Below are 23,635 nucleotides of genomic sequence, written 5' to 3'. Positions count from 1 at the left end.
TTTCTACAGGTAAAACAGTTGAACAAGGGGGCATCCAGATTTGAACTAGGGAACTCTTGATCTGCAGTCAAATACTCTACCACTGAGCTACACCCCCATTTCTGAAAAGTTCTCTTCATTAATTCAGTAATATGTACAAAGTGCAAGCAACATGCAATCACCATCAAAACAATGCATTTTCAGCCACCAAACCCTCCTTATAAGTATAAGTGGTACAAAAGATGTCCTTTATCTGCCTTGGTAAAATACAGTGAGGTTTCCATTGCAAGAATTCATACATTTCGTATCACATGTAGATCTTGGAACATGGAAAAAAAATATTTTGTCAAATTCACAAATTCTGCAAAATGTAACTGCTTCTCTACTGCAGTTTGTTGATTTTGTGCTAAGAGCATAGTTAATCCCAATTGTTCATTGTTTTGTATATGAAATGATGATATATCTGATTGTTTCTTACAGTGCATTGGGTTGAAAAACATTTTAACAGGATCTATTGAAGAGGGTATATGGTTATGAAACAGGGACTTCTTGAACTACACTCCTACGCTCTACCACTGACATAAATCCTTGAATGTTGAAAACTGCCCTTTTTTAAAAAGGTGATAGAGTGGGTGACTCTATGGAACTTGTAGAACTAATGACATCAGTGCAATTCTGGTCAGCTGTACAAATTAATCCATTTCATTAAGGGCATATTATTGGTTTCCACCACAGTTTTATAACATTCATAAGAGCTTCCAATGGACTATTTCAAACTGATCATATCACCAGTAGAACTTGGGTAAATGTAAAACACAGCTTGTATCATATGAAGAAATCCTAAACAGCTTAATGGTGTTTACCCTATGTTTCAGGTGATGATCAGGAGTATTTCAAATGTAGATTTGTGATGCTCATTACATAAAATGCTAAGATTGTAAATGTGTACTTCAGTTTATTTAATTAAAAACATATTTCTACAGGTAAAACAGTTGGACAAGGGGGCACCCAGATTTGAACTAGGAACCTTTTGATCTGCAGTCAAATGCTCTACCACTGAGCGATACCCCCAGTTCTGAAAAGTTCACCTTTATTAATTCAGTAATATGTACAAAGTGCAAGCAACATGCAATCACCATCAAAGCAATGCATTTTCAGCCACCAAACCCTCCTTATAAGTATATGGGGTGCGAAGGATGTCCTTTATCTGCCTTGGTAAAATACAGTGAGGTTTCCATTGCAAGAATTCATCCATTTCGTATCACATGTAGATCTTGGAACATGGAAAAAAAATCTTTTGTCAAATACACAAATTCTGCAAAATGTAACTGCTTCTCTACTGCAGTTTGTTGAATGTGTGCTAAGAGCATATTTAAACCCAATTGTCCATTGTTTTGTATATGAAATGATGATATATCCGATTGTTTCTTACAGTGCATTGGGTTGAAAAACATTTTAACAGGATCTATTGAAGAGGGTATATGGCTATGTAACAGGGACTTCTTGAACTACACTCCTACGCTCTACCACTCACATAAACCCTTGAATGTTGAAAACTGCCCTTTTTTAAAAAGGTGATAGAGTGGGTGACTCTATGGAACTTGTAGAACTAATGACATCAGTGCACTTCTGGTCAGCTGTACAAATTAATACATTTCATTAAGGGCATATTATTGGTTTCCACCACAGTTTTATAAAATTCATAAGAGCTTCCAATGGACTATTTCAAACTGATCATATCACCAGTAGAACTTGGGTGAATGTAAAACACAGCTTGTATCATATGAAACAATCCTAAATGCCTTAATGGTGTTTACCCTATGTTTCAGGTGATGATCAGGAGTATTTCAAATGTAGAAATGTGTTGTTCATTACATAAAATGCTAAAATTGTAAATGTTTACTTCAATTTATTTAATTAAAAACATATTTCTACAGGTAAAACAGTTGGACAAGGGGGCACCCAGATTTGAACTAGGGACCTTTTGATCTGCAGTGAAATGCTCTACCCCTGAGCTATACCTCCATTTCTGAAATGTTCTCCTTTATTTATTCAGTAATATGTACAAAGTGGAAGCAACATGCAATCACCATCAAAGCAATGCATTTTCAGCCACCAAACCCTCCTTATAAGTATAAGGGGTACAAAAGATGTCCTTTATCTGCCTTGGTAAAATACAGTGAGGTTTCCATTGCAAGAATTCATACATTTCGTATCACATGTAGATCTTGGAACATGGAAAAAAAACGTTTGTCAAATGCACAAATTCTGCAAAACGTAACTGCTTCTCTACTGCATTTTGTTGATTTTGTGCTAAGAGCATAGTTAAACCCAATTGTTCATTGTTTTTTATATGAAATGATGATATATCCTATTGTTTCTTACAGTGCATTGGGTTGAAAAACATTTTAACAGGATCTATTGAAGAGGGTATATGGTTATGAACCAGGGACTTCTTGAAAAGCACTCCTACGCTCTATCACTGACATAAACCCTTGAATGCTGAAAACTGCCCTTTTTAAAAAAGGTGATAGAGTGGGTGACTGTATGGAACTTGTAGAACTAATGACATCAGTGCACTTCTGGTCAGCTGTACAAATTAATACATTTAATTAAGGGCATATTATTGGTTTCCACCACAGTTTTATAACATTCATATGAGCTTCCAATGGACTATTTCAAACTGATAATATCACCAGTAGAACTTGGGTGAATGTAAAATACAGCTTGTATCATATGAAGAAATCCTAAACAGCTTAATGGTGTTTACCCTATGTTTCAGGTGATGATCAGGAGTATTTCAAATGTAGAAATGTGTTGCTCATTACATAAAATGCTAAGATTGTAAATGTTTACTTCAATTTATTTAATTAAAAACATATTTCTACAGGTAAAACAGTTGGACAAGGGGGCACCCAGATTTGAACTAGTGACCTTTTGATCTGCAGTTAAATGCTCTACTGTGGAGCTATACCCCCATTTCTGAAATGTTCACCTTTATTTATTCAGTAATATGTACAAAGTGGAAGCAACGTGCAATCGCCATCAAAGCAAAGCATTTTCAGCCACCAAACCCTCCTTATAAGTATATGGGGTGCGAAGGATGTCCTTTATGTGCCTTGGTAAAATACAGTGAGGTTTCCATTGCAAGAATTCATACATTTCGTATCACATGTAGATCTTGGAACATGGAAAAAAAATCTTTTGTCAAATGCACAAATTCTGCAAAATGCAACTGCTTCTCTACTGCAGTTTGTTGATTTTGTGCTAAGAGCATAGTTAAACCCAATTGTTCATTCTTTTGTTTATGAAATGATGATATATTTTACTGTTTCTATTGTTTCTTACAGTGCATTGGGTTGAAAAACATTTTAACAGGATCTATTGAAGAGGGTATATGGTTATGAAACGGGGACTTCTTGAACTGGATTCCTACGCTCTACCACTGAGTTAAACCCTTAAATGCTGAAAACTGCCCTTTTTTAAAAAGGTGATAGAGTGGGTGACTGTATGGAACTTGTAGAACTAATGACATCAGTGCACTTCTGGTCAGCTGTACAAATTAATACATTTCATTAAGGGCATATTATTGGTTTCCACCACAGTTTTATAACATTCATATGAGCTTCCAATGGACTATTTCAAACTGATAATATTACCAGTAGAACTTGGGTGAATGTAAAACACAGCTTGTATCATACGAAGAAATCCTAAACAGTTTCATGGTGTTTACCCAATGTTTCAGGAGATGATCAGGAGTATTTCAAATGTAGAAATGTGTTGCTCATTACATAAAATGCTAAGATTGTAAATGTTTACTTCAATTTATTTAATTAAAAACATATTTCTACAGGTACAACATTTGGACAAGGGGGCACCCAGATTTGAACTTAGGGACCTTTTGATCTGCAGTGAAATGCTCTACCCCTGAGCTATACCCCCATTTCTGAAATTTTCACCTTTATTTATTCAGTAATATGTACAAAGTGGAAGCAACATGCAATCACCATCAAAGCAATGCATTTTCAGCCACCAAACCCTCCTTATAAGTATAAGGGGTACAAAAGATGTCCTTTATCTGCCTTGCTAAAATACAATGAGGTTTCCATTGCAAGAATTCATACATTTCGTATCACATGTAGATCTTGGAACATGGAACAAAAATCTTTTGGCAAATGCACAAATTCTGCAAAATGTAACTGCTTCTCTACTGCAGTTTGTTGATTTTGTGCTAGGAGCATAGTTAAACCCGATTGTTCATTGTTTTGTATATGAAATGATGATATATCTTATTATTTCTTACAGTGCATTGGGTTGAAAAACATTTTAACAGGATCTATTGAAGAGGGTATATGGTTATTAAACAGGGACTTCTTGAACTGCATTCCTACGCTCTACCACTGAGTTAAACCCTTGAATGCTGAAAACTGCCCTTTTTTAAAAAGGTGATAGAGTGGGTGACTGTATGGAACTTGTAGAACTAATGACATCAGTGCACTTCTGGTCAGCTGTACAAATTAATACATTTCATTAAGGGCATATTATTGGTTTCCACCACAGTTTTATAACATTCATATGAGCTTCCAATGGACTATTTCAAACTGATAATATCACCAGTAGAACTTGGGTGAATGTAAAACACAGCTTGTATCATACGAAGAAATCCGAAACAGTTTCATGGTGTTTACCCTATGTTTCAGGAGATGATCGGGAGTATTTCAAATGTAGAAATGTGTTGCTCATTACATAAAATGCTAAGAGTGTAAATGTTTACTTCAATTTATTTAATTAAAAACATATTTCTACAGGTAAAACAGTTGGACAAGGGGGCACCCAGATTTGAACTAGGGACCTCTTGATCTGCAGTCAAACGCTCTACCCCTGAGCTATACCCCCAGTTCTGAAAAGTTCACCTTTATTTATTCAGTAATATGTACAAAGTGCAAGCAACATGCAATCACCATCAAAGCAATGCATTTTCAGCCACCAAACCCTCCTTATAAGTATAAGGGGTACAAAAGATGTCCTTTATCTGCCTTGGTAAAATACAGTGAGGTTTCCATTGCAAGAATTCATACATTTCGTATCACATGTAGATCTTGGAACATGGAAAAAAAACGTTTGTCAAATGCACAAATTCTGCAAAACGTAACTGCTTCTCTACTGCATTTTGTTGATTTTGTGCTAAAGCATAGTTAAACCCAATTGTTCATTGTTTTTTATATGAAATGATGATATATCCTATTGTTTCTTACAGTGCATTGGGTTGAAAAACATTTTAACAGGATCTATTGAAGAGGGTATATGGTTATGAACCAGGGACTTCTTGAAAAGCACTCCTACGCTCTATCACTGACATAAACCCTTGAATGCTGAAAACTGCCCTTTTTAAAAAAGGTGATAGAGTGGGTGACTGTATGGAACTTGTAGAACTAATGACATCAGTGCACTTCTGGTCAGCTGTACAAATTAATACATTTAATTAAGGGCATATTATTGGTTTCCACCACAGTTTTATAACATTCATATGAGCTTCCAATGGACTATTTCAAACTGATAATATCACCAGTAGAACTTGGGTGAATGTAAAATACAGCTTGTATCATATGAAGAAATCCTAAACAGCTTAATGGTGTTTACCCTATGTTTCAGGTGATGATCAGGAGTATTTCAAATGTAGAAATGTGTTGCTCATTACATAAAATGCTAAGATTGTAAATGTTTACTTCAATTTATTTAATTAAAAACATATTTCTACAGGTAAAACAGTTGGACAAGGGGGCACCCAGATTTGAACTAGTGACCTTTTGATCTGCAGTTAAATGCTCTACTGTGGAGCTATACCCCCATTTCTGAAATGTTCACCTTTATTTATTCAGTAATATGTACAAAGTGGAAGCAACGTGCAATCGCCATCAAAGCAAAGCATTTTCAGCCACCAAACCCTCCTTATAAGTATATGGGGTGCGAAGGATGTCCTTTATGTGCCTTGGTAAAATACAGTGAGGTTTCCATTGCAAGAATTCATACATTTCGTATCACATGTAGATCTTGGAACATGGAAAAAAAATCTTTTGTCAAATGCACAAATTCTGCAAAATGCAACTGCTTCTCTACTGCAGTTTGTTGATTTTGTGCTAAGAGCATAGTTAAACCCAATTGTTCATTCTTTTGTTTATGAAATGATGATATATTTTACTGTTTCTATTGTTTCTTACAGTGCATTGGGTTGAAAAACATTTTAACAGGATCTATTGAAGAGGGTATATGGTTATGAAACGGGGACTTCTTGAACTGGATTCCTACGCTCTACCACTGAGTTAAACCCTTAAATGCTGAAAACTGCCCTTTTTTAAAAAGGTGATAGAGTGGGTGACTGTATGGAACTTGTAGAACTAATGACATCAGTGCACTTCTGGTCAGCTGTACAAATTAATACATTTCATTAAGGGCATATTATTGGTTTCCACCACAGTTTTATAACATTCATATGAGCTTCCAATGGACTATTTCAAACTGATAATATTACCAGTAGAACTTGGGTGAATGTAAAACACAGCTTGTATCATACGAAGAAATCCTAAACAGTTTCATGGTGTTTACCCAATGTTTCAGGAGATGATCAGGAGTATTTCAAATGTAGAAATGTGTTGCTCATTACATAAAATGCTAAGATTGTAAATGTTTACTTCAATTTATTTAATTAAAAACATATTTCTACAGGTACAACATTTGGACAAGGGGGCACCCAGATTTGAACTTAGGGACCTTTTGATCTGCAGTGAAATGCTCTACCCCTGAGCTATACCCCCATTTCTGAAATTTTCACCTTTATTTATTCAGTAATATGTACAAAGTGGAAGCAACATGCAATCACCATCAAAGCAATGCATTTTCAGCCACCAAACCCTCCTTATAAGTATAAGGGGTACAAAAGATGTCCTTTATCTGCCTTGCTAAAATACAATGAGGTTTCCATTGCAAGAATTCATACATTTCGTATCACATGTAGATCTTGGAACATGGAACAAAAATCTTTTGGCAAATGCACAAATTCTGCAAAATGTAACTGCTTCTCTACTGCAGTTTGTTGATTTTGTGCTAGGAGCATAGTTAAACCCGATTGTTCATTGTTTTGTATATGAAATGATGATATATCTTATTATTTCTTACAGTGCATTGGGTTGAAAAACATTTTAACAGGATCTATTGAAGAGGGTATATGGTTATTAAACAGGGACTTCTTGAACTGCATTCCTACGCTCTACCACTGAGTTAAACCCTTGAATGCTGAAAACTGCCCTTTTTTAAAAAGGTGATAGAGTGGGTGACTGTATGGAACTTGTAGAACTAATGACATCAGTGCACTTCTGGTCAGCTGTACAAATTAATACATTTCATTAAGGGCATATTATTGGTTTCCACCACAGTTTTATAACATTCATATGAGCTTCCAATGGACTATTTCAAACTGATAATATCACCAGTAGAACTTGGGTGAATGTAAAACACAGCTTGTATCATACGAAGAAATCCGAAACAGTTTCATGGTGTTTACCCTATGTTTCAGGAGATGATCGGGAGTATTTCAAATGTAGAAATGTGTTGCTCATTACATAAAATGCTAAGAGTGTAAATGTTTACTTCAATTTATTTAATTAAAAACATATTTCTACAGGTAAAACAGTTGGACAAGGGGGCACCCAGATTTGAACTAGGGACCTCTTGATCTGCAGTCAAACGCTCTACCCCTGAGCTATACCCCCAGTTCTGAAAAGTTCACCTTTATTTATTCAGTAATATGTACAAAGTGCAAGCAACATGCAATCACCATCAAAGCAATGCATTTTCAGCCACCAAACCCTCCTTATAAGTATAAGGGGTACAAAAGATGTCCTTTATCTGCCTTGGTAAAATACAGTGAGGTTTCCATTGCAAGAATTCATACATTTCGTATCACATGTAGATCTTGGAACATGGAAAAAAAACGTTTGTCAAATGCACAAATTCTGCAAAACGTAACTGCTTCTCTACTGCATTTTGTTGATTTTGTGCTAAAGCATAGTTAAACCCAATTGTTCATTGTTTTTTATATGAAATGATGATATATCCTATTGTTTCTTACAGTGCATTGGGTTGAAAAACATTTTAACAGGATCTATTGAAGAGGGTATATGGTTATGAACCAGGGACTTCTTGAAAAGCACTCCTACGCTCTATCACTGACATAAACCCTTGAATGCTGAAAACTGCCCTTTTTAAAAAAGGTGATAGAGTGGGTGACTGTATGGAACTTGTAGAACTAATGACATCAGTGCACTTCTGGTCAGCTGTACAAATTAATACATTTCATTAAGGGCATATTATTGGTTTCCACCACAGTTTTATAACATTCATATGAGCTTCCAATGGACTATTTCAAACTGATAATATCACCAGTAGAACTTGGGTGAATGTAAAATACAGCTTGTATCATATGAAGAAATCCTAAACAGCTTAATAGTGTTTACCCTATGTTTCAGGTGATGATCAGGAGTATTTCAAATGTAGAAATGTGTTGCTCATTACATAAAATGCTAAGATTGTAAATGTTTACTTCAATTTATTTAATTAAAAACATATTTCTACAGGTAAAACAGTTGGACAAGGGGGCACCCAGATTTGAACTAGTGACCTTTTGATCTGCAGTTAAATGCTCTACTGTGGAGCTATACCCCCATTTCTGAAATGTTCACCTTTATTTATTCAGTAATATGTACAAAGTGGAAGCAACGTGCAATCGCCATCAAAGCAAAGCATTTTCAGCCACCAAACCCTCCTTATAAGTATATGGGGTGCGAAGGATGTCCTTTATGTGCCTTGGTAAAATACAGTGAGGTTTCCATTGCAAGAATTCATACATTTCGTATCACATGTAGATCTTGGAACATGGAAAAAAAATCTTTTGTCAAATGCACAAATTCTGCAAAATGCAACTGCTTCTCTACTGCAGTTTGTTGATTTTGTGCTAAGAGCATAGTTAAACCCAATTGTTCATTCTTTTGTTTATGAAATGATGATATATCTTACTGTTTCTATTGTTTCTTACAGTGCATTGGGTTGAAAAACATTTTAACAGGATCTATTGAAGAGGGTATATGGTTATGAAACGGGGACTTCTTGAACTGGATTCCTACGCTCTACCACTGAGTTAAACCCTTAAATGCTGAAAACTGCCCTTTTTTAAAAAGGTGATAGAGTGGGTGACTGTATGGAACTTGTAGAACTAATGACATCAGTGCACTTCTGGTCAGCTGTACAAATTAATACATTTCATTAAGGGCATATTATTGGTTTCCACCACAGTTTTATAACATTCATATGAGCTTCCAATGGACTATTTCAAACTGATAATATCACCAGTAGAACTTGGGTGAATGTAAAACACAGCTTGTATCATACGAAGAAATCCTAAACAGTTTCATGGTGTTTACCCAATGTTTCAGGAGATGATCAGGAGTATTTCAAATGTAGAAATGTGTTGCTCATTACATAAAATGCTAAGATTGTAAATGTTTACTTCAATTTATTTAATTAAAAACATATTTCTACAGGTACAACATTTGGACAAGGGGGCACCCAGATTTGAACTAGGGACCTTTTGATCTGCAGTGAAATGCTCTACCCCTGAGCTATACCCCCATTTCTGAAATTTTCACCTTTATTTATTCAGTAATATGTACAAAGTGGAAGCAACATGCAATCACCATCAAAGCAATGCATTTTCAGCCACCAAACCCTCCTTATAAGTATAAGGGGTACAAAAGATGTCCTTTATCTGCCTTGCTAAAATACAATGAGGTTTCCATTGCAAGAATTCATACATTTCGTATCACATGTAGATCTTGGAACATGGAACAAAAATCTTTTGGCAAATGCACAAATTCTGCAAAATGTAACTGCTTCTCTACTGCAGTTTGTTGATTTTGTGCTAAGAGCATAGTTAAACCCAATTGTTCATTGTTTTGTATATGAAATGATGATATATCTTATTGTTTCTTACAGTGCATTGGGTTGAAAAACATTTTAACAGGATCTATTGAAGAGGGTATATGGTTATTAAACAGGGACTTCTTGAACTGCACTCCTATGCTCTACCACTGAGTTAAACCCTTGAATGCTGAAAACTGCCCTTTTTTAAAAAGGTGATAGAGATGGTGACTGTATGGAACTTGTAGAACTAATGACATCAGTGCACTTCTGGTCAGCTGTACAAATGAATACCAATAGTTAACCAAATTAACTATTGGTTTCCACCACAGTTTTATCACATTCATATGAGCTTCCAATGGACTATTTCAAACTAATCATATCACCAGTAGAACTTGGGTGAATGTAAAACACAGCTTGTATCATATGAAGAAATCCTAAACAGTTTAATGGTGTTTACCCTATGTTTCAGGTGATGATCAGGAGTATTTCAAATGTAGAAATGTGTTGCTCATTACATAAAATGCTAAGATTGTAAGTGTTTACTTAATTAAACAAATATGTCTACAGGTAAAACAGTTGAACAAGGAGGCACCCAGATTTGAACTAGGGACCTCTTGATCTACAGTCAAATGCTCTACGACTGAGCTATACCCCCAGATCTGAAAAGTTCACTTTTATTAATTCAGTAATATGTACAAAGCGCAAGCAACATGCAATCACCATCAAAGCAATGCATTTTCAGCCACCAAACCCTCCTTATAAGTATAAGGGGTACAAAAGATGTCCTTTATCTGCCTTGGTAAAATACAGTGAGGTTTCCATTGCAAGAATTCATACATTTCTTATCACATGTAGATCTTGGAACATGGAAAAAAAATCTTCGTCAAATGCACAAATTCTGCAAAATGTAACTGCTTCTCTACTGTAGTTTGTTGATTTTGTGCTAAGAGCATAGTTAAACCCAATTGTTCATTGTTTTGTATATGAAATGATGATATATCTTATTGTTTCTTACAGTGCATTGGGTTGAAAAACATTTTAACAGGATCTATTGAAGAGGGTATATGGTTATGAAACTTGGACTTCTTGAACTGCATTCCTACGCTCTACCACTGAGTTAAACCCTTGAATGCTGAAAACTGCCCTTTTTTTAAATAGGTGGTAGAGTGGGTGACTGTATGGAACTTGTAGAACTAATGAAATCAGTGCACTTCTGGTCAGCTGTACAAATTAATACATTTCATTAAGGGCATATTATTGGTTTCCACCACAGTTTTATAACATTCATATGAGCTTCCAATGGACTATTTCAAACTAATAATATCACCAGTAGAACTTGGGTGAATGTAAAACACAGCTTGTATCATATGAAGAAATCCTAAACAGTTTCATGGTGTTTACCCTATATTTCAGGAGATGATCAGGAGTATTTCAAATGTAGAAATGTGTTGCTCATTACATAAAATGCTAAGATTGTAAATGTTTTCTTCAATTAAAAACATATTTCTACAGGTAAAACAGTTGAACAAGGGGGCACCCAGATTTGAACTAGGGACCTCTTGATCTGCAGTGAAATGCTCTAACACTGAGCTATACCCCCATTTCTGAAAAGTTCTCCTTTATTAATTCAGTAATATGTACAAAGTGCAAGCAACATGCAATCACCATCAAAACAATGCATTTTCAGCCACCAAACCCTCCTTATAAGTATAAGTGGTACAAAAGATGTCCTTTATCTGCCTTGGTAAAATACAGTGAGGTTTCCATTGCAAGAATTCATACATTTCGTATCACATATAGATCTTGGAACATGGAAAAAAAATCTTCGTCAAATGCACACATTCTGCAAAATGTAACTGCTTCTCTACTGTAGTTTGTTGATTTTGTGCTAAGAGCATAGTTAATCCCAATTGTTCTTTGTTTTGTATATGAAATGATGATATATCCGATTGTTTCTTACAGTGCATTGGGTTGAAATACATTTAAACAGGATCTATTGAAGAGGGTACTCCTACGCTCCTACGCTCTACCACTGACATAAATCCTTGAATGTTGAAAACTGCCCTTTTTTAAAAAGGTGATAGAGTGGGTGACTCTATGGAACTTGTAGAACTAATGACATCAGTGCAATTCTGGTCAGCTGTACAAATTAATACATTTCATTAAGGGCATATTATTGGTTTCCACCACAGTTTTATAACATTCATAAGAGCTTCCAATGGACTATTTCAAACTGATCATATCACCAGTAGAACTTGGGTGAATGTAAAACACAGCTTGTATCATATGAAGAAATCCTAAACAGCTTAATGGTGTTTACCCTATGTTTCAGTAGATGATCAGGAGTATTTCAAATGTAGAAATGTGTTGCTCATTACATAAAATGCTAAGATTGTAAATGTTTACTTCAATTTATTTAATTAAAAACATATTTCTACAGGTAAAACAGTTGGACAAGGGGGCACCCAGATTTGAACTAGGGACTTTTTGATCTGCAGTGAAATGCTCTACCCCTGAGCTATACCCCCATTTCTGAAATGTTCACCTTTATTTATTCAGTAATATGTACAAAGTGCAAGCAACATGCAATCACCATCAAAGCAATGCATTTTCAGCCACCAAACCCTCCTTATAAGTATAAGGGGTACACAAGATGTACTTTATCTGCCTTGGTAAAATACAGTGAGGTTTCCATTGCAAGAATTCATACATTTCGTATCACATGTAGATCTTGGAACATGGAAAAAAAAACTTTTGTCAAATGCACACATTCTGCAAAACGTAAATGTTTCTCTACTGAATTTTGTTGATTTTGTGCTAAGAGCATAGTTAAACCCAATTGTTCATTGTTTTGTATATGCAATGATGATATATCTTATTTTTTCTTACAGTGCATTGGGTTAAAACATACATTTTAACAGGATCTATTGAAGAGGGTATATGGTTATGAAACATGAACCTCTTGAAAAGCCCTCCTACGCTCTACCACTGACATAAACCCTTGAATGCTGAAAACTGCCCTTTTTTAAAAAGGTGATAGAGTGGGTGACTGTATGGAACTTGTAGAACTAATGACATCAGTTCACTTCTGGTCAGCTGTACAAATTAATACATTTCATTAAGGGCATATTATTGGTTTCCACCACAGTTTTATAACATTCATATGAGCTTCCAATGGACTATTTCAAACTGATAATATCACCAGTAGAACTTGGGTGAATGTAAAACACAGCTTGTATCATATGAAGAAATCCTAAACAGTTTCATGGTGTTTACCCTATGTTTCAGGAGATGATCAGGAGTATTTCTAATGTAGAAATGTGTTGCTCATTACATAAAATGCTAAGATTGTAAATGTTTTCTTCAATTAAAAACATATTTCTACAGGTAAAATAGTTGAACAAGGGGGCACCCAGATTTGAACTACGGACCTCTTGATCTGCAGTCAAATGCTCTACCACTGAGCGATACCCCCAGTTCTGAAAAATTCACCTTTATTACTTCAGTAATATGTACAAAGTGCAAGCAACATGCAATCACCATCAAAGCAATGCATTTTCAGCCACCAAACCCTCCTTATAAGTATATGGGGTGCGAAGGATGTCCTTTATCTGCCTTGGTAAAATACAGTGAGGTTTCCATTGCAAGAATTCATCCATTTCGTATCACATGTAGATCTTGGAACATGGAAAAAAAATCTTTTGTCAAATGCACAAATTCTGCAAAATGTAACTGCTTCTCTACTGCAGTTTGTTGATTTTGTGCTAAGAGCATAGTTAAACCCAATTGTTCATTGTTTTGTATATGAAATGGTGATATATCCGATTGTTTGTTACAGTGAATTGGGTTGAAAAACATTTTAACAGGATCTATTGAAGAGGGTTTATGGTTATGAAACAGGGACTTCTTGAACTACACTCCTACGCTCTACCACTCACATAAACCCTTGAATGTTGAAAACTGCCCTTTTTTTAAAAAGGTGATAGAGTGGGTGACTGTATGGAACTTGTAGAACTAATGACATCAGTGCACTTCTGGTCAGCTGTACAAATTAATACAGTTCATTAAGGGCATATTATTGGTTTCCACCACAGTTTTATAACATTCATATGAGCTTCTAATTTACTATTTCAAACTGATAATATCACCAGTAGAACTTGGGTGAATGTAAAACACAGCTTGTATCATATGAAGAAATCCTAAAAGGTTTCATGGTGTTTACCCTATGTTTCAGGAGATGATCAGGAGTATGTCAAATGTAGAAATGTGTTGCTCATTGCATAAAATGCTAAGATTGTAAATGTTTTCTTTAATTTATTTAATAAAAAAACATATTTCTACAGGTAAAACAGTTGAACAAGGGGGCACCCAGATTTGAACTAGGGACCTCTTGATCTGCAGTCAAATGCTTTACCACTGAGCTATACCGCCAGTTCTGAAATGTTCACATTTATTAATTCAGTAATATGTACAAAGTGCAAACAACATGCAATCACCATCAAAACAATGCATTTTCAGCCACCAAACCCTCCTTATAAGTATATGGGGTGCAAAGGATGTCCTTTATCTGCCTTGGTAAAATACAGTGAGGTTTCCATTGCAAGAATTCATACATTTCGTATCACATGTAGATCTTGGAACATGGAAAAAAAATCTTTTGTCAAAAGCACAAATTCTGCAAAATGTAACTGCTTCTCTACTGCAGTTTGTTGATTGTGTGCTAAGAGCATATTTAAACCCAATTGTTCATTGTTTTGTATATGAAATGATGATATATCCGATTGTTTGTTACAGTGCATTGGGTTGAAAAACATTTTAACAGGATCTATTGAAGAGGGTATATGGTTATGAAACAGGGACTTCTTGAACTACACTCCTACGCTCTACCACTCACATAAACCCTTGAATGTTGAAAACTGCCCTTTTTTTAAAAAGGTGATAGAGTGGGTGACTCTATGGAACTTGTAGAACTAATGACATCAGTGCACTTCTGGTCAGCTGTACAAATTAATACAGTTCATTAAGGGCATATTATTGGTTTCCACCACAGTTTTATAACATTCATATGAGCTTCTAATTTACTATTTCAAACTGATAATATCACCAGTAGAACTTGGGTGAATGTAAAACACAGCTTGTATCATATGAAGAAATCCTAAAAGGTTTCATGGTGTTTACCCTATGTTTCAGGAGATGATCAGGAGTATGTCAAATGTAGAAATGTGTTGCTCATTGCATAAAATGCTAAGATTGTAAATGTTTTCTTTAATTTATTTAATAAAAAAACATATTTCTACAGGTGAAACAGTTGAACAAGGGGGCACCCAGATTTGAACTAGGGACCTCTTGATCTGCAGTCAAATGCTTTACCACTGAGCTATACCACCAGTTCTGAAATGTTCACATTTATTTATTCAGTAATATGTACAAAGTGGAAGCAATATGCAATCACCGTCAAAGCAATGCATTTTCAGACACCAAACCCTCCTTATAACTGTAAGCGGTACACAAGATGTCCTTTATCTGCCTTGGTAAAATACAGTGAGGTTTCCATTGCAAGAATTCATACATTTCTTATCACATGTAGATCTTGGAACATGGAAAAACAACTTTTGTCAAATGCACAAATTCTGCAAAACCTAACTGCTTCTCTACTGCAGTTTGTTGATTTTGTGCTAAGAGCATAGTTAAACCCAATAGTTCATTGTTTTTTTATATGAAATGATGATATATCCTATTGTTACTTACATTGCGTTGGGTTGAAAAACATTTTAACAGGATCTATTGAAGAGGGTATATGGTTATGAAACAGGGACTTGTTGAACTGCACTCCTACGCTCTACCACTGAGTTAAACCCTTGAATGCTGAAAACTGCCCTTTTTTAAAAAGGTGATAGAGTGGGTGACTGTATGGAACTTGTAGAACTAATGACATCAGTGCAATTCTGGTCAGCTGTACAAATTAATACATTTCATTAAGGGCATATTATTGGTTTCCACCACAGTTTTATAACAGGATCTATTGAAGAGGGTATATGGTTATGAAACAGGGACTTCTTGAACTGCACTCCTACGCTCTACCACTGAGTTAAACCCTTGAATGCTGAAAACTGCCCTTTTTAAAAAAGGTGATAGAGTGGGTGACTGTATGGAACTTGTAGAACTCATGACATCAGTGCACTTCTGGTCAGCTCTACAAATTAATACATTCCATTAAGGGCATATTATTGGTTTCCACCACAGTTTTATAACATTCATATGAGCTTCCAATGGACTATTTCAAACTGATAATATCACCAATAGAACTTGGGTGAATGTAAAACACAGCTTGCATCATATGAAGAAATCCTAAACAGCTTAATGGTGTTTGTTTACCCTATGTTTCAGGTGATGATCAGGAGTATTTGAAATGTAGAAATGTGTTGCTCATTACATAAAATGCTAAGATTGTAAATGTTTACTTCAATTTATTTAATTAAAAAATATTTCTACATGTAAAACAGTTGGGCAAAGGGGCACCCAGATTTGAACTAGGGATGTCACGATATTGATTTTTTGACGGTATGATAACCTTCATTTGAAATGACGGTATACCGCGGTTATCGCAGTATAGCGCGCACGTGTGTATAAGCATTGTCTTAAATATTATTTTGACAGGAAGAGTCACATTTTCAACAAGACACCATACACAAACAAGAAAACATCACCAAGAAGTTGTCTTAGTTCTTCTTACAAACATTTATTTTAGTTTTAACTCAACGGAGCAGGAGGTCCTATTTAACTTTGTAAACCAATACAACCTTTTTAGAAGTTTAATTAAAGAAGGAGGATGCCAAGACATGTATGACACTAGGGTCTCAAAGTAGGATAGCTGGAAGGTTTTAAAAGTCAATCAACTGCAGGCATAGCTCTGGGCAATCACCCAGACCAGACTATCGTTTTTCAAGATCTACCTGCCATCACAAAAGGAAGAACGCCCAATTTGCAAATTCAATATGTTTTGTTCCTTCTGAACAATGATGGTCAGAGAAGGGGTGCCCAGGGGTTATGCCAAAACTTTTGGTTTGCTGAATTATGTTTTAGCTACACTACCAAGGTAAAACTGTCAAAAAGATCATATATCTGCTTACTCAAAGTCTGAAAAGATTCTAGGTATTAGAACGCAAGTCTGAGTGACCAGCAAACAAACCACTTTCGTTTTAGAAAAATAAAAAAAAATCACAAATTATGATGCAGAAATACCAGCATGTTTACATGCTCTGTAGATAGTCTGCTCCTAAAAGGAGATAATATGTAGCCACTGCTACTGAATACACGTTCAGAAGGAACACTAGTTGCTGGGATGCATAGGTATTTTTGGGCTAAGTGTGACAGAATGGGTAATTCCTTTTGATGTTGTTTCCACCAAATGAGCGGATCCTCATTTCCCGGAAGGATTGGCAGAGCTTTGTAGTGTTTGACTTGAGCAATGATTGCTGCTTCTGGTTCAGAGTCTGCTGCCATAGAAGTGGACTGTTTCACACTTCTGTGATTTCCCACAGTAAATCATGTAGACCTTTTCTGGGATTAACATCAACTGTTTTTTTGCTTGCTACTACTGGAGTTGGTGATGGAACTCCAAGGCTTTGCAGCTGCTGCTCACTCTGTTGTTCTTCACTACCTTGGGGGGTCCCATTTCTTGTGATGGTGGCAGTGGTAAAATCTGATTCCCGATCCTCACCTTCTTCCAGGCTGTGTTTTTCTTGTAAAGCATTTTCTTTTATTGCTTCTGTTGTATCAGACACATTACTGAGGAAGTGTTCTTTGAACCTTGGATCCAGGAATGAACAGATGTCAAGCAACAATCGTGTTTCAGGTGCCTCGTATCTACTGCTCAGGTCTGCTGCAATAGTTTCTTTCATTTCTCTCGCTAGTGGACGATCAGTGGGAGCACAAACCAGAACATTATTCAATAAATGATTTAATATTGGTCTGATTGCTGATGCGGTGACACGTGTGCCACTAGCAAGGGAATATGTGAACATGTGGACTGATCCAAGTACTAATGAAATGTCCTCAAGGTACGTCATGTCATTTTGTTTTGGCATCAAATGCCAGAGATTTCTATCTGCCGCAAGAACTGCACACACCGCTTGCTGCTGCTCAGTGAAGCGCTCTATCATGTCGTATGTTGAGCCCCACCTTGTGACTACATCGTGAATCAGGGAATGTTTAGGAACGTTGAGATCAGTTTGTTTTAAGGTTAGCTCTCGTCTTTTCTTTCTGAATTTTTAAACACTTTTGAATGCCTAAATTTAAGTTGTGGCCAAAGCAGCTTAAGTGTGGTACTTTAAGTACCTGTTGAAATGCTTTCTTCATGTTTGAGGCGTTATCTGTGCCAATACATGTAAGTCTATTAATGTCTACCTGCCATTGTTGTAACATGCCTTCAAATATTTCAGCTATGTGTTCTGCAGTATGGTCTTCGGGCACATACAGTGTCTCCAAGCAGTGAGACTGCATGACCCACTCTGATGAGATGTGGTGGAGTGTCAGGCTAATGTATGGCTCCCCTTTGCCACCATTGCTTGTCCAAAGATCTGTAGTTGCTGCAAACCACCTGGCTCTGCCAACAGCTTCCTGCACTTCATTTCTCAAAGCTGAATACAATTTTGGGATTTCTTTTCCAGAAAAAAATGTTTGCGATGGAAGTTCGTATTTAGGGTTCAGCTGGTTTACTAAATGCTTGAAACCTGGTCTTTCTACTATGTAATAGGGAACCATATCTTTTGCAATGAAGAAAGCAACAGCAGCATTCATTTGTTTTGCAGATTTAGAGGTACGGTCATATTTCTTTTGCTTCTCAAACATTTTTTCCATTGTATATTGAGTGAGGTTTTCTGGGGATTGGCGGCACCACTGCAAATGCAAATGCAAAAAAATTAACTCAAAAGTAAACTAAGGTAGGTAAGTTAAATTCATCTACATGTGGACAGCCCCACACACCAGCGCCAAGGCAGCAGCACCTCACCAGTTCAAGCTGGGCCTGTGTGATGCAGTGCACTGCACTAGTGCGCAATGCACATGTTAAGCTCCTAATCATGATGATTTTATTTGGTGATGAACGTTAAGTTTAAAACTAAAAATACCTTTGTACTGGATGATGCTTCTGTGGAGTCTGCTGCAGTAGTGAAAGTGGCAGGATGAGCAAGTCGTTTCCTTTTGATGGACGGCTGGGTTTCTAGAAAAAGGGTTGGATGATGCTCTCGAAGATGCGTAAACATATTAGATGTGTTTCCACCCTTAGCTGAAATTTTTTTGGCACAGGCACGGCAAATGGGAAAGCCATCTTATTTTATTTCTCCTCTGATTTTAGCGTAGCCAAAGTAGTTCCACACTGCTGAAGTTCTACGTTTCATGGGAGGGTACAGCAGCATTTCCTCACATGATGGGCCGGCGGTGTCGGTAGTGTCATGGTGTTCATCTACCTCTTCCATCATTGTTGGATTTGGTTGCTTTCACTACTTCGCCTAACAGTTGCTCTAGCTGCACTTGTATAAATCTGCCTCACTATTTCACACTGAAATTGGAAATAAAATAGCCTTATTGACTTTTGATTCAGTCTGTGGCAGTGATTGTACAGTTACAGTACTATTCAACATCAACAAGTCACTAACTCTGATAGATTCAAGTTATTAGTCTAACTGTGAGGTCAATCCCCTCTCCTTTTAAGTAGAACCGTACAAGTGCTTTTAGACTGACACACACCTCATGTGATGTCTGATGTGACATTTTACTTTACATGTCACAGACAGGAAATGGAATACATAAGGGTGAGACAAAGAAATACATACAGGTGGGTGGGCCCGGGCCGCCGATTGAAGGCTCTTAAATAATCTGTGGCTACTGGCTATAATATAACAAGCCCCACCCACCAGCTGTATTTCTTTTGTCTCCATTATAATGTAAAAAAGAAAAGTGGAGATCCTTTTTTTGTTCCATTATAATGTTTACTGTACTCCAACAGGTGCGTGCCTCTGAATGCCATAGTGAGTCTAGTGACAAAGAAGGATTGGGAATTGGGATAGGCAAATGTGCATTTAGTGTTTCAGATCCCTGCTGGATATCCATCTTGTGTCTTGAATCAAGAGTCAAAAGAGATGGCCACCCAGCATGGATGTGAAACACTACATGCCCAATTACCGATGGCCTGCGAAATGCCGTAGCTAAGAAATGGCTGGAACAGATGATTGTTAAGCCAATGACTGAGGTGATAATACAGGAGGAAACTGACAGCCGCAGGGATCAAGCAAAGTCTGCAAACACAGCTATAAGTCGACTCCCAGAATGCAAAATAATGTCGACCTGAAAAATCTATTTAAGACCACTATACTTTCAGTGATTTGAAGAGATGTAATAAAATAAGTTGTGTAATAACAAACAGATATGCAGATTCTTTGCAACAAACCTCTACTATTTGGTGCATGTATGCGATCATACGAGGTTAGGTTTTTAATTATTAACATATGACCCGTGAGGTAACTCGCTCACAAAGATCTTTTGTAGGACAGACTCATTTGGATGGGTAGTGGCATAGAAGTGCTGCACCAAACTTACCCTCTAGCCACAATGTTAAATCATACCAGTTGGTAAGCCTGCAAGGGTCTTGGACCCTCGCAGATGTTAACACAGGGCAACAGGCCCAATCACAGAGTGTGGTTGGGGAACAAGGGGGGCAAATTGAAGGCAGGGGTGGACTGGACCAAAAGGGGCCCTGGAAATAATTTTCAAAGTGGCCCCATATTACACATTTTCAACAAGCCCAACCCTTTTCCCATGAGAAAATGTGGAAATAAAATAGGTTATCACACAAAAGAGGCCCAGAGTGCAGAGGCCTACTGGAAAATCTCCAGAGTTCTCTATAGGCCAGTAGACCCCTGATTGAAGGTACTGGGAATGAGTTGGAGGTTGGAATAGGAGTGAGTCTGCAAGTGCTAGAAGCGCGTTTGCAACGACAACAAAAAGTAGCCTACTTGTCCGGCATATAGTGGCAACACAATCAATAGGCCCACACAAGGCCCTTCTCCCGCTAGCAGTAGTCAGCTCATTTCTTCCTCTCTGCCCCACACATCTTACCTCAATTGTAACATGAGATGCGGAAGGCGGCGGCGCTCTGCTTTCCTACAGGCTCTCAGCCAATGCACTCTCCCCTCTGATGTACTACAAGAGGAAAATTAAATTCTTTCACCAAGGCTAGAAAAGAACAAATAGGCAGAATACATTTTAGACCTTGCCCAATGAGTGTGTCCTGGTCCTTAAAACCTTCCCCTCCCAAACATGTTCCCTTCCCTCACTGCAATCTTGACATGTGGAGGACCCTTTTTTAAAATACTGGCTGGGCCCATCACTATACAGTCACACACGCATATCAGATTTCATTCTTTTATTGAATAGTACTGGTGTATTCATACATTACTGTAGCTGTAAATCAGTTCATGATATTGGAGTTTATATTTTAATCATCTAACAGAGGTAAAGTGCATACTTGCACCATTTAGTAATATACACGTGCATAATATATACCAACCAATTAATGATGCATGGGTGTATGCATAACGCGGTTCATATGCAAGTGTATGTATGTCCGTTCAAATGATATAGTTGCAACTATTCACACCAGGGTGCATGATATAGCAATCAAGAATATCTCCTAGATGAATTGTAGGGTGTATGCAAATATCAATTAGTAAGATCAGGGGGTTGCATACGAGGAGGTAAGTATATATTCTGTCCTTGTATCCAGAATACTTGCCTGGTGCAAACATGCAGGTTTGGTTCATGTTTTGCTGTGCACCAACCCCCCTGCACAGAACTGTCGTGCACTCATTTGTGTATCGCTGGATTATATGCGGGCGAGGGCATTTCATCGAAAAAGGGCTAGGCCACCGGTTGAATAGCGCGCTCCCATTTACAACTGGCAGCTTCTCCATTTTTGTGCAATTTGCATTTTTAAAATGCAGAATATGTACATTTTCTAAGGAAAACAGTTCCTTCGTATTCAGTCCATAATAATGTGTTTGTGTGTGTGAGGGTTGCATCCTTTAATTAACGAATGGACGCTCCGAGGGGCTAAATCAAGGATGTGCAGAAGAAGCAGGCTCACTACCACAAACCTACTCGAACAATCTTTCACATAGTGTCCCCCATCCATGACTAAGAAAATAAAGGAAAGTCTGCTGTGTGCAAATCATTTCAACATTCAACGTCGACTGGCATATATATATATACTGTAATATATGCTATATTTCTTCCAGAAGCGATGGCAACTGATAAGAAAAGATAATTGTTTAATTAGATAAGAGAGACCTACATGTTTCCGCCTGGCATTGCGATTAGCAGAAAGCTAATTATGGGCGTTTTGTGATTAGAGGGATTATAAATTAGATATTAATCTGACTCCGGATTGATCCATTCATAGTTTCATCTTTTAGGAAAACACTTAATTGGAAGGCTGCTTGCGCCAGCAGGTGGAAGGTGCATTAATTAACCCCCATTTTGATCTGCTTGAGGTACAATGAAATACATTTCAAATGCGTTAGTTCAAATCAGCTGGTCATTGTTCTTTTGGTACTTCATCCAACTGCTAGGATCACAGTCAGAAAAGAGCAATATATTTGCAGTGAATTCTCACCCTAAGAGCAAATGTAACTTGCAATGTTAAAGTGTACAACCTTTGTATGTGTGCAGGGGCCACAATTGAAGCACTCGTGTTTACACCGTATTGCATGGAGCAACAGTAAACACAAGACGTGATGACGCTCCTTTCCCGTATAATGCGTTTAAACTGCATTTAGTGACCCGAACACATAATTTGAAGCAGAGAGAAGTCTCCACTATCAGATAGTATGCCCCTAGAACTCCTGGTAGTGGTGTGGGCATAATGTGGCATGAAGGGCAAGGTGCGGGCGCCAGGGGCCAACTTGTTGCTCTTGCAATGGCTCTGCTTTGTTCAGAGCTGGTCCTGACAACTTATCATGACAGCGCACATTTCCCTGCTTGATGCACACAAACGGGTTCAATTGTTTAAAAATATAGAGCTTCAAATTTTATGCATAAAAAACGCAATGCCCGTGTCAAAAAATAGCTACAAGCATTTGACTCTCACACAGTCTCTTCATGTCTCCTCTTCATCTTGTAAGTAGTACACTTCATTGGGCAGGAAATTAAGTTGTCCCTTAATAGGAGTGAAATAATCAAGCACTCTTAGCTTTTAGGCTCATATCATACTACATTCTCAACATATTGGCCTTTATTTATAAACTGTACAAGAATGGAACATGATCTATTTCAGCACATTTGTATGAAACAAGAGTGTGATGCAGTAGTTGGGTGAAGTAAGTGGGCACTGCAGTCGGTTGTCTGCAATGCTGGCTTTCCGATTCCCACACTCAGCAGTGATTCTGGATGCAGAATGCTCATGTGCACCAGAAGAAAAAACTTCTAGCTATGTGTGTCTGTATGGAACGTATATAGTACGATCCAAACCAGCACTCAATGGAGCATTGTGTAACAAAAGAAAATACAGAGAGAGAACGCTGGAAAGAACTGGGGAGGGCAGCCAGGGCAAGTAAGACGGTTTGGCCCGTGGTTCCAGTTTCACATGTAGGATCTTTCTGGAAAGTTAACTGCATGCACATGATTGATT

The 23,635-nt window shown here is 37.2% G+C and overlaps 3 non-coding genes across 3 annotated transcripts; all 3 read right to left on the bottom strand.

Moving 5' to 3' along the window:
• Positions 1 to 978: 978 nt before the first annotated feature.
• TRNAC-GCA (transfer RNA cysteine (anticodon GCA)) lies at positions 979 to 1,050 on the bottom strand. The gene has a single exon. It is a non-coding gene; the product is annotated as a tRNA-Cys (tRNA).
• Positions 1,051 to 4,803: 3,753 nt separating this feature from the next.
• TRNAC-GCA (transfer RNA cysteine (anticodon GCA)) lies at positions 4,804 to 4,875 on the bottom strand. Its single transcript has one exon. It is a non-coding gene; the product is annotated as a tRNA-Cys (tRNA).
• Positions 4,876 to 7,673: 2,798 nt separating this feature from the next.
• On the bottom strand, positions 7,674 to 7,745 carry TRNAC-GCA (transfer RNA cysteine (anticodon GCA)). Its single transcript has one exon. It is a non-coding gene; the product is annotated as a tRNA-Cys (tRNA).
• Positions 7,746 to 23,635: the final 15,890 nt, after the last annotated feature.

This window comes from Ambystoma mexicanum, chromosome 4q, assembly GCF_040938575.1.
Source record: "Ambystoma mexicanum isolate Mex_15411 chromosome 4q, UKY_AmexF1_1, whole genome shotgun sequence".
Taxonomy (NCBI): Eukaryota; Metazoa; Chordata; class Amphibia; order Caudata; family Ambystomatidae; genus Ambystoma; species Ambystoma mexicanum.
This window is presented reverse-complemented; position numbering and strand designations above follow the sequence as displayed.